The sequence below is a fragment of the Dendrobates tinctorius genome, unplaced genomic scaffold (assembly GCF_039654945.1).
Source record: "Dendrobates tinctorius isolate UK_male_01 unplaced genomic scaffold, ASM3965494v1 ptg000259l, whole genome shotgun sequence".
NCBI lineage: Eukaryota > Metazoa > Chordata > Amphibia > Anura > Dendrobatidae > Dendrobates > Dendrobates tinctorius.
This window is the reverse complement of record NW_027361926.1, coordinates 495,064-510,970: the sequence shown is the minus strand read 5'-3', so window position 1 is coordinate 510,970 and position 15,907 is coordinate 495,064.

Below are 15,907 nucleotides of genomic sequence, written 5' to 3'. Positions count from 1 at the left end.
GCTAGGTGTAACGGTACCCTAAGTGTTTCCTCACTATCTTTCTGTTTATAGATATCCTGAATTCTTCTATTCCCTTAATAGGACAGTGAAGAACAGTTGATGTTACATTTCCTTTCTGAGAGAAAACAGATGCAAAATAGGAATTTAAAAGTTCGGCCTTCTCAACATCATGTCTTACCATTTCATCATTTTCATCCTGTAAAAATCCTATAGCATCTTTTACTTTTCTTTTACTTTTGACATATCCCCAAAATCCTTTATTATTGCTTTTGACATGTCTTGCAAGCCTCAATTCATTGTCATCTTTAGATAATCTGATTTGTGCCCTGCAGGTTCTGGAGACAGCATTATATTCTTCTTTAGATATGCCTCCCTCTTTCCATTTTATAAACATTTATTTCTTCCTTTTTAGCATGTGCTTAAGTTCTGTGTTCATCCATCCTGGTTTCCTTAAATGCTTCCTATTCTTCCCTCTTTTTGGAATTGTTAACAATTGTGCTTTGAGAATTTCATTTTTCAAGATTTCCCATCCTTCCTGGACATTTTTGTCTTTAAGGATATCCAGCCATTGGATTCCTCCAATTCTCTTTCTGAATCCCTTAAAATCTGCCTTTCTGAAATCTAACCTTGACGTCTGAGTCTTCACAGGTCTTCCTCCTCTAGCTATCCAAAATTCTAAAATAGCATGGTCGCTACCTCCTAGGGTCCCAGCCACTTTTACCTCCTCAACCATTTCCTCCCTGTTTATAAGGATTAAGGCCCCGTCTCACTAAGCAATCTCGGTAGCGAGATCGCTGCTGAGTCACAACTTTTGTGACGTAACAGCGATCTCACCAGCGAGATCGCTGTGTGTGACAGCGATCAGCGAGCGGCCCCCCTGCCGGTATCGCTGATCGCTGTTAGAAACCTCTGGACATTTCTTTAGTCACTGGTCTCCCGCTGGCCAGCACGCATCGCTGTGTGTGACAGCGGGAGACCAGCGATCAGGTGTAAAAAAATAATAAAAAAAATAAAAAATATAGTTATTCTCACCTTCCGATGTCCCGTTCAGCCATCCTGCCTCTCTCCAAGCTCCGGTCCCAGTGATCCTTTGCATGAATGACCGCGAGACTTTGTTATCCCGCGAGACCGTGACATCTCGCGGTCATTCGTGCAAAGGATCACTGGGACCGGAGCGTGGAGAGAGGCAGGATGGCTAAACGGGACGTCGGAAGGTGAGAATAACTATATTTTTTATTTTGATACTATTTTCTACAGCGATAGCCAGCGATGCCGGGCGCTCGGCATCGCTGTGCTAATTGCTGGTGAAGCTGTCTGTGTGACAGCTCACCAGCGATCACATAGCGACTTACCAGCGATCCTTACACCTTCATATCGGTGTCGGGATCGCTGGTGAGTCGCTTAGTGTGACGGGGCGCTTTAGATCCAAGGTAGCAGTTCCCCTTGTTTTCTCCCCTACCTTTTGGAAGATAAAGTTGTCAGTAAGAGAGGATAAGAATTTCCTTGACCTGTTAGTTTTGCCTGAGAGAGATTCCCAACAAATGTCTGGATAGTTGAAATCTCCCATGACAACTATGTCATATTTTTTGGAGAACTTGGCCATTTGATGCATAAAGAGTTCATCCATATCTTCAGCTTGCACAGGCGGCCTGTAGTAAATGCCTACAATGGTGTCCTTTCCATTGTTCTGTCCTTGTATTCTTACCCAAACAGTTTCCACAGAACCCCAGTCTCTGAAGCTTGGATCTCTGTGCAGATATACGCGTTTCTAACATACAATGCGACACCCCCTCCTCGTTTATCAAGTCTGTTTCTTGCAAATAAGTTGTATCCTTCTAGTCTTGTATTCCAATCATGTGTATCGTCCCACCAAGTCTCAGTGATTCCAATGACATCATATTTCTTTTCCTGTGTTAGTAGTTCCAATTCTCCTTGTTTGTTGCCCATGCTTTGTGCATTAGTATAGAAACATTTTAGTTTGTGATTGGTTTCTCTTTCTCCAATATTTTTATTAATTAGATTCTTTTGTCTTTGTTCTTCCTTTCCACTTCTAATAGCAGAGTTCTCAATAGCATTTGTCAGGTGTATGGCTTTTTCTGGTCTTTTGCTTCCCTTCCCATGTTGTTCTAGTTTAAAGCTCTCACAGGACTCTGATCCTGCGGCCATGGACTATTGATGTGACGGCCAAATTTTAAAGGGGTACAAGATTTTGACTTCTGTTCCCATTGTAGCTGCTTCTTGGCACAGATATTGATTGCCAATTATCGCCACAAAAAAAAGGCAAAACTTTTATATTTCATTTCTGCAGCCTCTACTGCATTGTCTAATCAACATGAAAAAAGTTAATGAAAAGTCCTCTTTAAAGACCTTTGTGGGGCATTCCAACAATAGATATGTATTATTTTTTATTTCTCTGAGTAAATGCAATCTCATTGGTGCATAGCAGAGTTGTCTGGATCTCCTAGGTTCCAGCAGCTCCTGCTCCCTCGCAAAACCCAGCGATCACAGGTCTGTGTATACAGCCATAGAGACGGCAGACGTGGTGATAAACCGTCTCTGCCTTCTCTATGGGGAACCTGGCTGGGTCTTGCAACCGGCTCCTCGCTCCCGCACGATCGTGTCCAGCTGATCTATGAATGAACATTTTAGAACATTGAAGTAGAATGTGGACCGCCTGTATAAAAACCATTAAAATAGTACATCTTAAATACTAGAAAATGTAAAAAAAAAAAAAAAAAAAGGGTGAGAATAATCAAAAAACACACCAGCGCATACTTAACAGAGGATGGGGCTATGTAGTAAGCTGCTGAGGTCAAGTGAGGGTAGGTGTCAACCCAGACTGGAATAAAGTAACAGAAACGAAAATATGACCCGCGCTCAAGGACACCCCAAAGTACTAAAAAACGGCCACCCTAACTTGAAAGAGGGGTGAAAAGCCCCCACGGGGGTGTAAGCTGTTAACTACTGAGCAATAATATAGAAAGAACCACAGTGATACAGTAATAGAGGTGCTAATCGTTCCTGCTGAGTGACGTAGGGTACATGATACCCGTGATGCTCAGTCACACATACATGAAGACACAGAGTTATAGGGTGTCAAAATGCAGGGGTACAAGGAGCAGACAGCCCCATAAACAAGCACACCAGTAGGTACACTTAGGAACTAATCACCAGACAATGAATGGGACACAATGGGAAGCAATAATACTAGTAATAACACTACTGATAGTGATGATGAGGGAATTGATAAGCAAGGCGAGAGAATGCACACTCCCCCATGCATAAAACATACAGGCAATAAACCGCATTTCACACCTCGCCTGTATTAAGACACATAGATAATGGACTAGATAGGCAGAGGTGACATTGCAGCCACCGAGATGCAGGATGTACAGGGGACCCCCGCGGTGGATGTACAGAGAGGAGGTGCTGTAAAGTTGCTGGGTCCTGCTCTGAGGCAGCGATGTGGCAATGCTGCCGTTCACAGGGCTTTAGCCTGCCTTGTCGAAGAGTAGCGCATGGGGCAGGCGGATAGCGGTGAAGCCGAACAAGCTGGGTAGAGCCAGGGGAGGCTCTGGCCGGAAGAGTCCCTGGATACCCGCTAAGCAACAGCAGCCGAGAGGCAGCTCAGCGTGTGATGCCACAGCTACGGAGCGGCGCGAGGACCAAGAACAGACCGACGCGTTTCAAAGGCAAGGACAGCCTTCTTCATCAGGGTGCTGTGCTCAAGGTGCAGCCCCTGTAAATACCTTCGGTGCCTAGCCCAATTAACCCCCCGCATGCCCTGGTGATTGTAATACAGTGGGAGTAAGAAAGTGACAGCCCTGCGTGCTCATGGTTCAGGGTCAACATGCATGGGCAAAATGTATAAATAAAAGAATAAATAAAAAGCGGAGTTTGAAAGACAAAAAGAATGAACAGAACTGGCTTTATAGAGTAGTGGGAGCGATTGGCAGTAATTACAGGGCACTTAAACAGGAAAATGCATAGAACACCAATTAAAAGAAAAATGTTTATTAGTATTAAACTAAAAACAATAATAAAGTCCCAAAATAGAGTATAATGTTTATTATTACAATCAGATAAAATCAGGTATTAAAACAGATATCAATATATGGAATATAACGATCTTTTGTACATATATTGAAGAAATTGTATCAGAAATATGGGCAATACTACCCCTATAGGACATACATACATCTAGCAGTATGCAGTTGTAAAAATTGCAAAAAGAATGTGCAAAAAAATAAAAATAATAAAAATGATCATAAATGTATAATAAAATGTGACACTATAAATTAGTGACGTGTATCATGATTTATAATCAGAGGCGCAGCTAGGGGTTCAGCTTAGGGGGGGGGCGAAAAATCTGAGTGGCCCCTAACCGGTAACCCTGATTACAACTCAGGTTGGCACACTCTAGTGGTGAGTATAGGGGAACCTCAGCAGATGACAGCTCTGTACAAAAAACAAGACTGATATTACCGCCATATGGTGACCTCGTAGTGCTAGATGGCAGTCCTGCAGAATATACACGAGTGTACTCTACAGTTACAGATGATAACTTACAGGTGACGTTCTTTCTGAAAATCGTTCACTTTTGCATCTTACTCAGACCGACATGACGACTTCTCCAGCCAGGACTCATCTGCAGAGATTACAGAAAGGACACCTCGGACTTCTCACATTTCCAGCCCAGGACACATCTATCTCCAACCAAACTACTCACCCAATACTGAGCCGCTGCTGCCGTGTGTGTCCCTACTACTGTACCTGCTGTGTGGCGCTAGAGCCGAGCTCCTCTACCGGCCTCACATAGTAATGCCACCATTGTGCCCGAACAATAGCTCCCATACTGGATTTACCCCCAGCTTATCACAGACCCCACAGTAGCTCCCTCACTGTGTATAGGCCCCCATACTGTATGATGGCCCCCACAGTAGCCTTTACACTGCACTGTATAATGCCCCCTACATTGGCTCCCATACTGTATAATGACCCCTGCATACACTGGCCCCACATTACCTCCTATACTGTATAATGCCCCCTGCATACACTGGCCCCACATTATCTCCTATACTGTATAATGTCCCCTGCATACACTGGCCCCACATTACCTCCTATACTGTATAATGACCCCTGCATACACTGGCCCCACATTACCTCCTATACTGTATAATGACCCCTGCATACACTGGCCCCACATTATCTCCTATACTGTATAATGACCCCTGCATACACTGGCCCCACATTACCTCCTATACTGTATAATGACCCCTGCATACACTGGCCCCACATTACCTCCTATACTGTATAATGACCCCTGCATACACTGGCCCCACATTACCTCCTATACTGTATAATGACCCCTGCATACACTGGCCCCACATTACCTCCTATACTGTATAATGACCCCTGCATACACTGGCCCCACATTACCTCCTATACTGTATAATGCCCCCTGCATACACTGAACCCACATTACCTCCTATACTGTATAATGCCCCCTGCATACACTGGCCCCACATTACCTCCTATACTGTATAATGATCCCTGCATACACTGGTCCCACATTACCTCCTATACTGTATAATGCCCCCTGCATACACTGAACCCACATTACCTCCTATACTGTATAATGTCCCCTGCATACACTGGTCTCACATTACCTCCTATACTGTATAATGCCCCCTGCATACACTGGCCCCACATTATCTCCTATACTGTATAATGCCCCCTGCATACACTGAACCCACATTACCTCCTATACTGTATAATGCCCCCTGCATACACTGGCCCCACATTACCTCCTATACTGTATAATGCCCCCTGCATACACTGAACCCACATTACCTCCTATACTGTATAATGCCCCCTGCATACACTGGTCTCACATTACCTCCTATACTGTATAATGTCCCCTGCATACACTGGCCCCACATTACCTCCTATACTGTATAATGCCCCCTGCATACACTGGTCCCACATTATCTCCTATACTGTATAATGACCCCTGCATACACTGGCCCCACATTACCTCCTATACTGTATAATGTCCCCTGTATACACTGGCCCCACATTACCTCCTATACTGTATAATGATCCCTGCATACACTGGCCCCACATTACCTCCTATACTGTATAATGACCCCTGCATACACTGAACCCACATTACCTCCTATACTGTATAATGATCCCTGCATACACTGAACCCACATTACCTCCTATACTGTATAATGACCCCTGCATACACTGGCCCCACATTACCTCCTATACTGTATAATGACCCCTGCATACACTGAACCCACATTACCTCCTATACTGTATAATGCCCCCTGCATACACTGGCCCCACATTATCTCCTATACTGTATAATGACCCCTGCATACACTGAACCCACATTACCTCCTATACTGTATAATGGCCCCTGCATACACTGGTCCCACATTACCTCCTATACTGTATAATGCCCCCTGCATACACTGGTCTCACATTACCTCCTATACTGTATAATGCCCCCTGCATACACTGGCCCCACATTAGCTCCTATACTGTATAATGCCCCCTGCATACACTGGTCCCACATTACCTCCTATACTGTATAATGCCCCCTGCATACACTGGTCCCACATTACCTCCTATACTGTATAATGACCCCTGCATACACTGGCCCCACATTAGCTCCTATACTGTATAATGCCCCCTGCATACACTGGTCCCACATTACCTCCTATACTGTATAATGCCCCCTGCATACACTGGCCCCACATTAGCTCCTATACTGTATAATGCCCCCTGCATACACTGGTCCCACATTACCTCCTATACTGTATAATGCCCCCTGCATACACTGGTCCCACATTACCTCCTATACTGTATAATGGCCCCTGCATACACTGGTCCCACATTACCTCCTATACTGTATAATGACCCCTGCATACACTGGCCCCACATTAGCTCCTATACTGTATAATGTCCCCTGCATACACTGGTCCCACATTACCTCCTATACTGTATAATGACCCCTGCATACACTGGCCCCACATTACCTCCTATACTGTATAATGACCCCTGCATACACTGGCCCCACATTACCTCCTATACTGTATAATGACCCCTGCATACACTGGCCCCACATTAGCTCCTATACTGTATAATGTCCCCTGCATACACTGGTCCCACATTACCTCCTATACTGTATAATGACCCCTGCATACACTGGCCCCACATTACCTCCTATACTGTATAATGACCCCTGCATACACTGGCCCCACATTACCTCCTATACTGTATAATGCCCCCTGCATACACTGGCCCCACATTAGCTCCTATACTGTATAATGATCCCTGCATACACTGGTCCCACATTATCTCCTATACTGTATAATGCCCCCTGTATACACTGGCCCCACATTAGCTCCTATACTGTATAATGGCCCCTGCATACACTGGCCCCACATTACCTCCTATACTGTATAATGCCCCCTGCATACACTGGCACCACATTAGCTCCTATACTGTATAATGATCCCTGCATACACTGGCCCCACATTACCTCCTATACTGTATAATGCCCCTGCATACACTGGCACCACATTAGCTCCTATACTGTATAATGATCCCTGCATACACTGGCCCCACATTACCTCCTATACTGTATAATGCCCCCTGCATACACTGGCCCCACATTACCTCCTATACTGTATAATGCCCCCTGCATACACTGGCCCCACATTACCTCCTATACTGTATAATGCCCCCTGCATACACTGGTCCCACATTACCTCCTATACTGTATAATGACCCCTGCATACACTGGCCCCACATTACCTCCTATACTGTATAATGGCCCCTGCATACACTGGCCCCACATTAGCTCCTATACTGTATAATGATCCCTGCATACACTGGTCCCACATTATCTCCTATACTGTATAATGCCCCCTGTATACACTGGCCCCACATTAGCTCCTATACTGTATAATGGCCCCTGCATACACTGGCCCCACATTACCTCCTATACTGTATAATGCCCCCTGCATACACTGGCACCACATTAGCTCCTATACTGTATAATGATCCCTGCATACACTGGCCCCACATTACCTCCTATACTGTATAATGCCCCTGCATACACTGGCACCACATTAGCTCCTATACTGTATAATGATCCCTGCATACACTGGCCCCACATTACCTCCTATACTGTATAATGACCCCTGCATACACTGGCACCACATTAGCTCCTATACTGTATAATGCCCCCTGCATACACTGGCCCCACATTACCTCCTATACTGTATAATGCCCCCTGCATACACTGGCACCACATTAGCTCCTATACTGTATAATGATCCCTGCATACACTGGCCCCACATTACCTCCTATACTGTATAATGCCCCTGCATACACTGGCACCACATTAGCTCCTATACTGTATAATGCCCCCTGCATACACTGGCCCCACATTACCTCCTATACTGTATAATGCCCCCTGCATACACTGGCCCCACATTACCTCCTATACTGTATAATGATCCCTGCATACACTGGCCCCACATTAGCTCCTATACTGTATAATGTCCCCTGCATACACTGGCCCCACATTACCTCCTATACTGTATAATGACCCCTGCATACACTGGTCCCACATTACCTCCTATACTGTATAATGCCCCCTGCATACACTGGCCCCACATTACCTCCTATACTGTATAATGGCCCCTGCATACACTGGCCCCACATTACCTCCTATACTGTATAATGACCCCTGCATACACTGGCCCCACATTACCTCCTATACTGTATAATGACCCCTGCATACACTGGCCCCACATTACCTCCTATACTGTATAATGGCCCCTGCATACACTGGCCCCACATTACCTCCTATACTGTATAATGACCCCTGCATACACTGGCCCCACATTACCTCCTATACTGTATAATGACCCCTGCATACACTGGCCCCACATTACCTCCTATACTGTATAATGACCCCTGCATACACTGGCCCCACATTACCTCCTATACTGTATAATGTCCCCTGCATACACTGGCCCCACATTACCTCCTATACTGTATAATGACCCCTGCATACACTGGCCCCACATTACCTCCTATACTGTATAATGACCCCTGCATACACTGGCCCCACATTACCTCCTATACTGTATAATGCCCCCTGCATACACTGGCCCCACATTATCTCCTATACTGTATAATGTCCCCTGCATACACTGGCCCCACATTACCTCCTATACTGTATAATGACCCCTGCATACACTGGCCCCACATTACCTCCTATACTGTATAATGACCCCTGCATACACTGGCCCCACATTACCTCCTATACTGTATAATGACCCCTGCATACACTGGCCCCACATTACCTCCTATACTGTATAATGACCCCTGCATACACTGGCCCCACATTACCTCCTATACTGTATAATGCCCCCTGCATACACTGGCCCCACATTATCTCCTATACTGTATAATGTCCCCTGCATACACTGGCCCCACATTACCTCCTATACTGTATAATGACCCCTGCATACACTGGCCCCACATTACCTCCTATACTGTATAATGACCCCTGCATACACTGGCCCCACATTACCTCCTATACTGTATAATGCCCCCTGCATACACTGGCCCCACATTATCTCCTATACTGTATAATGTCCCCTGCATACACTGGCCCCACATTACCTCCTATACTGTATAATGACCCCTGCATACACTGGCCCCACATTACCTCCTATACTGTATAATGACCCCTGCATACACTGGCCCCACATTACCTCCTATACTGTATAATGGCCCCTGCATACACTGGCCCCACATTACCTCCTATACTGTATAATGACCCCTGCATACACTGGCCCCACATTACCTCCTATACTGTATAATGACCCCTGCATACACTGGCCCCACATTACCTCCTATACTGTATAATGACCCCTGCATACACTGGCCCCACATTACCTCCTATACTGTATAATGACCCCTGCATACACTGGCCCCACATTACCTCCTATAATGTATAATGATCCCTGCATACACTGGCCCCACATTACCTCCTATACTGTATAATGTCCCCTGCATACACTGGCCCCACATTACCTCCTATACTGTATAATGGCCCCTGCATACACTGGCCCCACATTACCTCCTATACTGTATAATGACCCCTGCATACACTGGCCCCACATTACCTCCTATAATGTATAATGATCCCTGCATACACTGGCCCCACATTACCTCCTATACTGTATAATGTCCCCTGCATACACTGGCCCCACATTACCTCCTATACTGTATAATGGCCCCTGCATACACTGGCCCCACATTACCTCCTATACTGTATAATGGCCCCTGCATACACTGGCCCCACATTACCTCCTATAATGTATAATGATCCCTGCATACACTGGTCCCACATTACCTCCTATACTGTATAATGTCCCCTGCATACACTGGCCCCACATTACCTCCTATACTGTATAATGGCCCCTGCATACACTGGCCCCACATTACCTCCTATACTGTATAATGGCCCCTGCATACACTGGCCCCACATTACCTCCTATAATGTATAATGATCCCTGCATACACTGGCCCCACATTACCTCCTATACTGTATAATGTCCCCTGCATACACTGGCCCCACATTACCTCCTATACTGTATAATGGCCCCTGCATACACTGGTCCCACATTACCTCCTATACTGTATAATGACCCCTGTATACACTGGCCCCACATTACCTCCTATACTGTATAATGGCCCCTGCATACACTGGCCCCACATTACCTCCTATACTGTATAATGTCCCCTGCATACACTGGCCCCACATTACCTCCTATACTGTATAATGATCCCTGCATACACTGGCCCCACATTACCTCCTATACTATATAATGCCCCCTGCTTACACTGGCCCCACATTACCTCCTATACTGTATAATACCCCCTGCATACACTGGTCCCACATTACCTCCTATACTGTATAATGACCCCTGTATACACTGGCCCCACATTACCTCCTATACTGTATAATGACCCCTGCATACACTGGGCCCACATTACCTCCTATACTGTATAATGCCCCCTGCATACACTGGCCCCACATTACCTCCTATACTGTATAATGACCCCTGCATACACTGGCCCCACATTACCTCCTATACTGTATAATGACCCCTGCATACACTGGCCCCACATTACCTCCTATACTGTATAATGGCCCCTGCATACACTGGCCCCACATTACCTCCTATACTGTATAATGACCCCTGCATACACTGGCCCCACATTACCTCCTATACTGTATAATGGCCCCTGCATACACTGGCCCCACATTACCTCCTATACTGTATAATGACCCCTGTATACACTGGCCCCACATTACCTCCTATACTGTATAATGACCCCTGCATACACTGGCCCCACATTACCTCATATACTGTATAATGGCCCCTGCATACACTGGCCCCACATTACCTCCTATACTGTATAATGACCCCTGCATACACTGGTCCCACATTACCTCCTATACTGTATAATGACCCCTGCATACACTGGCCCCACATTACCTCCTATACTGTATAATGACCCCTGCATACACTGGCCCCACATTACCTCCTATACTGTATAATGGCCCCTGCATACACTGGCCCCACATTACCTCCTATACTGTATAATGACCCCTGCATACACTGGTCCCACATTACCTCCTATACTGTATAATGACCCCTGCATACACTGGTCCCACATTACCTCCTATACTGTATAATGACCCCTGCATACACTGGTCCCACATTACCTCCTATACTGTATAATGACCCCTGCATACACTGGTCCCACATTACCTCCTATACTGTATAATGACCCCTGCATACACTGGCCCCACATTACCTCCTATACTGTATAATGACCCCTGCATACACTGGCCCCACATTACCTCCTATACTGTATAATGGCCCCTGCATACACTGGTCCCACATTACCTCTTATACTGTATAATGACCCCTGTATACACTGGCCCCACATTACCTCCTATACTGTATAATGACCCCTGCATACACTGGCCCCACATTACCTCCTATACTGTATAATGGCCCCTGCATACACTGGCCCCACATTACCTCCTATACTGTATAATGACCCCTGCATACACTGGCCCCACATTACCTCCTATACTGTATAATGGCCCCTGCATACACTGGTCCCACATTACCTCCTATACTGTATAATGACCCCTGCATACACTGGCCCCACATTACCTCCTATACTGTATAATGACCCCTGCATACACTGGCCCCACATTACCTCCTATACTGTATAATGTCCCCTGCATACACTGGTCCCACATTACCTCCTATACTGTATAATGTCCCCTGCATACACTGGTCCCACATTACCTCCTATACTGTATAATGCCCCCTGCATACACTGGCCCCACATTACCTCCTATACTGTATAATGACCCCTGCATACACTGGCCCCACATTAGCTCCTATACTGTATAATGTCCCCTGCATACACTGGCCCCACATTACCTCCTATACTGTATAATGACCCCTGCATACACTGGCCCCACATTACCTCCTATACTGTATAATGCCCCCTGCATACACTGGTCCCACATTAGCTCCTATACTGTATAATGTCCCCTGCATACACTGGCCCCACATTACCTCCTATACTGTATAATGCCCCCTGCATACACTGGCCCCACATTAGCTCCTATACTGTATAATGCCCCCTGCATACACTGGCCCCACATTACCTCCTATACTGTATAATGCCCCCTGCATACACTGGCCCCACATTACCTCCTATACTGTATAATGTCCCCTGCATACACTGGCCCCACATTACCTCCTATACTGTATAATGTCCCCTGCATACACTGGCCCCACATTAGCTCCTATACTGTATAATGACCCCTGCATACACTGGTCCCACATTAGCTCCTATACTGTATAATGACCCCTGCATACACTGGCCCCACATTAGCTCCTATACTGTATAATGTCCCCTGCATACACTGGCCCCACATTACCTCCTATACTGTATAATGACCCCTGCATACACTGGCCCCACATTACCTCCTATACTGTATAATGCCCCCTGCATACACTGGTCCCACATTACCTCCTATACTGTATAATGACCCCTGCATACACTGGCCCCACATTACCTCCTATACTGTATAATGATCCCTGCATACACTGGTCCCACATTACCTCCTATACTGTATAATGTCCCCTGCATACACTGGCCCCACATTACCTCCTATACTGTATAATGACCCCTGCATACACTGGTCCCACATTAGCTCCTATACTGTATAATGACCCCTGCATACACTGGCCCCACATTAGCTCCTATACTGTATAATGTCCCCTGCATACACTGGCCCCACATTACCTCCTATACTGTATAATGACCCCTGCATACACTGGCCCCACATTACCTCCTATACTGTATAATGCCCCCTGCATACACTGGTCCCACATTACCTCCTATACTGTATAATGACCCCTGCATACACTGGCCCCACATTACCTCCTATACTGTATAATGATCCCTGCATACACTGGTCCCACATTACCTCCTATACTGTATAATGACCCCTGCATACACTGGCCCCACATTAGCTCCTATACTGTATAATGTCCCCTGCATACACTGGCCCCACATTACCTCCTATACTGTATAATGATCCCTGCATACACTGGCCCCACATTACCTCCTATACTGTATAATGGCCCCTGCATACACTGGTCCCACATTACCTCCTATACTGTATAATGCCCCCTGCATACACTGGCCCCACATTATCTCCTATACTGTATAATGCCCCCTGCATACACTGGCCCCACATTACCTCCTATACTGTATAATGACCCCTGCATACACTGGCCCCACATTAGCTCCTATACTGTATAATGTCCCCTGCATACACTGGCCCCACATTACCTCCTATACTGTATAATGCCCCCTGCATACACTGGCCCCACATTACCTCCTATACTGTATAATGCCCCCTGCATACACTGGCCCCACATTAGCTCCTATACTGTATAATGTCCCCTGCATACACTGGCCCCACATTACCTCCTATACTGTATAATGACCCCTGCATACACTGGCCCCACATTACCTCCTATACTGTATAATGCCCCCTGCATACACTGGTCCCACATTACCTCCTATACTGTATAATGACCCCTGCATACACTGGCCCCACATTACCTCCTATACTGTATAATGATCCCTGCATACACTGGTCCCACATTACCTCCTATACTGTATAATGACCCCTGCATACACTGGTCTCACATTATCTCCTATACTGTATAATGATCCCTGCATACACTGGTCCCACATTACCTCCTATACTGTATAATGACCCCTGCATACACTGGCCCCACATTAGCTCCTATACTGTATAATGATCCCTGCATACACTGGCCCCACATTAGCTCCTATACTGTATAATGACCCCTGCATACACTGGCCCCACATTACCTCCTATACTGTATAATGGCCCCTGCATACACTGGCCCCACATTACCTCCTATACTGTATAATGATCCCTGCATACACTGGCCCCACATTAGCTCCTATACTGTATAATGATCCCTGCATACACTGGCCCCACATTACCTCCTATACTGTATAATGCCCCCTGCATACACTGGTCCCACATTACCTCCTATACTGTATAATGGCCCCTGCATACACTGGTCCCACATTACCTCCTATACTGTATAATGCCCCCTGCATACACTGGCCCCACATTATCTCCTATACTGTATAATGCCCCCTGCATACACTGGTCCCACATTACCTCCTATACTGTATAATGATCCCTGCATACACTGGTCCCACATTACCTCCTATACTGTATAATGATCCCTGCATACACTGGTCCCACATTACCTCCTATACTGTATAATGTCCCCTGCATACACTGGTCCCACATTATCTCCTATACTGTATAATGATCCCTGCATACACTGGTCCCACATTACCTCCTATACTGTATAATGTCCCCTGCATACACTGGTCCCACATTACCTCCTATACTGTATAATGATCCCTGCATACACTGGTCCCACATTACCTCCTATACTGTATAATGTCCCCTGCATACACTGGTCCCACATTAGCTCCTATACTGTATAATGCCCCCTGCATACACTGGCCCCACATTAGCTCCTATACTGTATAATGTCCCCTGCATACACTGGCCCCACATTACCTCCTATACTGTATAATGCCCCCTGCATACACTGGCACCACATTACCTCCTATACTGTATAATGCCCCCTGCATACACTGGCCCCACATTACCTCCTATACTGTATAATGATCCCTGCATACACTGGCCCCACATTACCTCCTATACTGTATAATGCCCCTGCATACACTGGCCCCACATTACCTCCTATACTGTATAATGGCCCCTGCATACACTGGCCCCACATTAGCTCCTATACTGTATAATGATCCCTGCATACACTGGCCCCACATTACCTCCTATACTGTATAATGCCCCCTGCATACACTGGCCCCACATTATCTCCTATACTGTATAATGATCCCTGCATACACTGGTCCCACATTACCTCCTATACTGTATAATGCCCCTGCATACACTGGCCCCACATTACCTCCTATACTGTATAATGGCCCCTGCATACACTGGCCCCACATTAGCTCCTATACTGTATAATGATCCCTGCATACACTGGCCCCACATTACCTCCTATACTGTATAATGCCCCCTGCATACACTGGCCCCACATTACCTCCTATACTGTATAATGCCCCCTGCATACACTGGCCCCACATTACCTCCTATACTGTATAATGCCCCCTGCATACA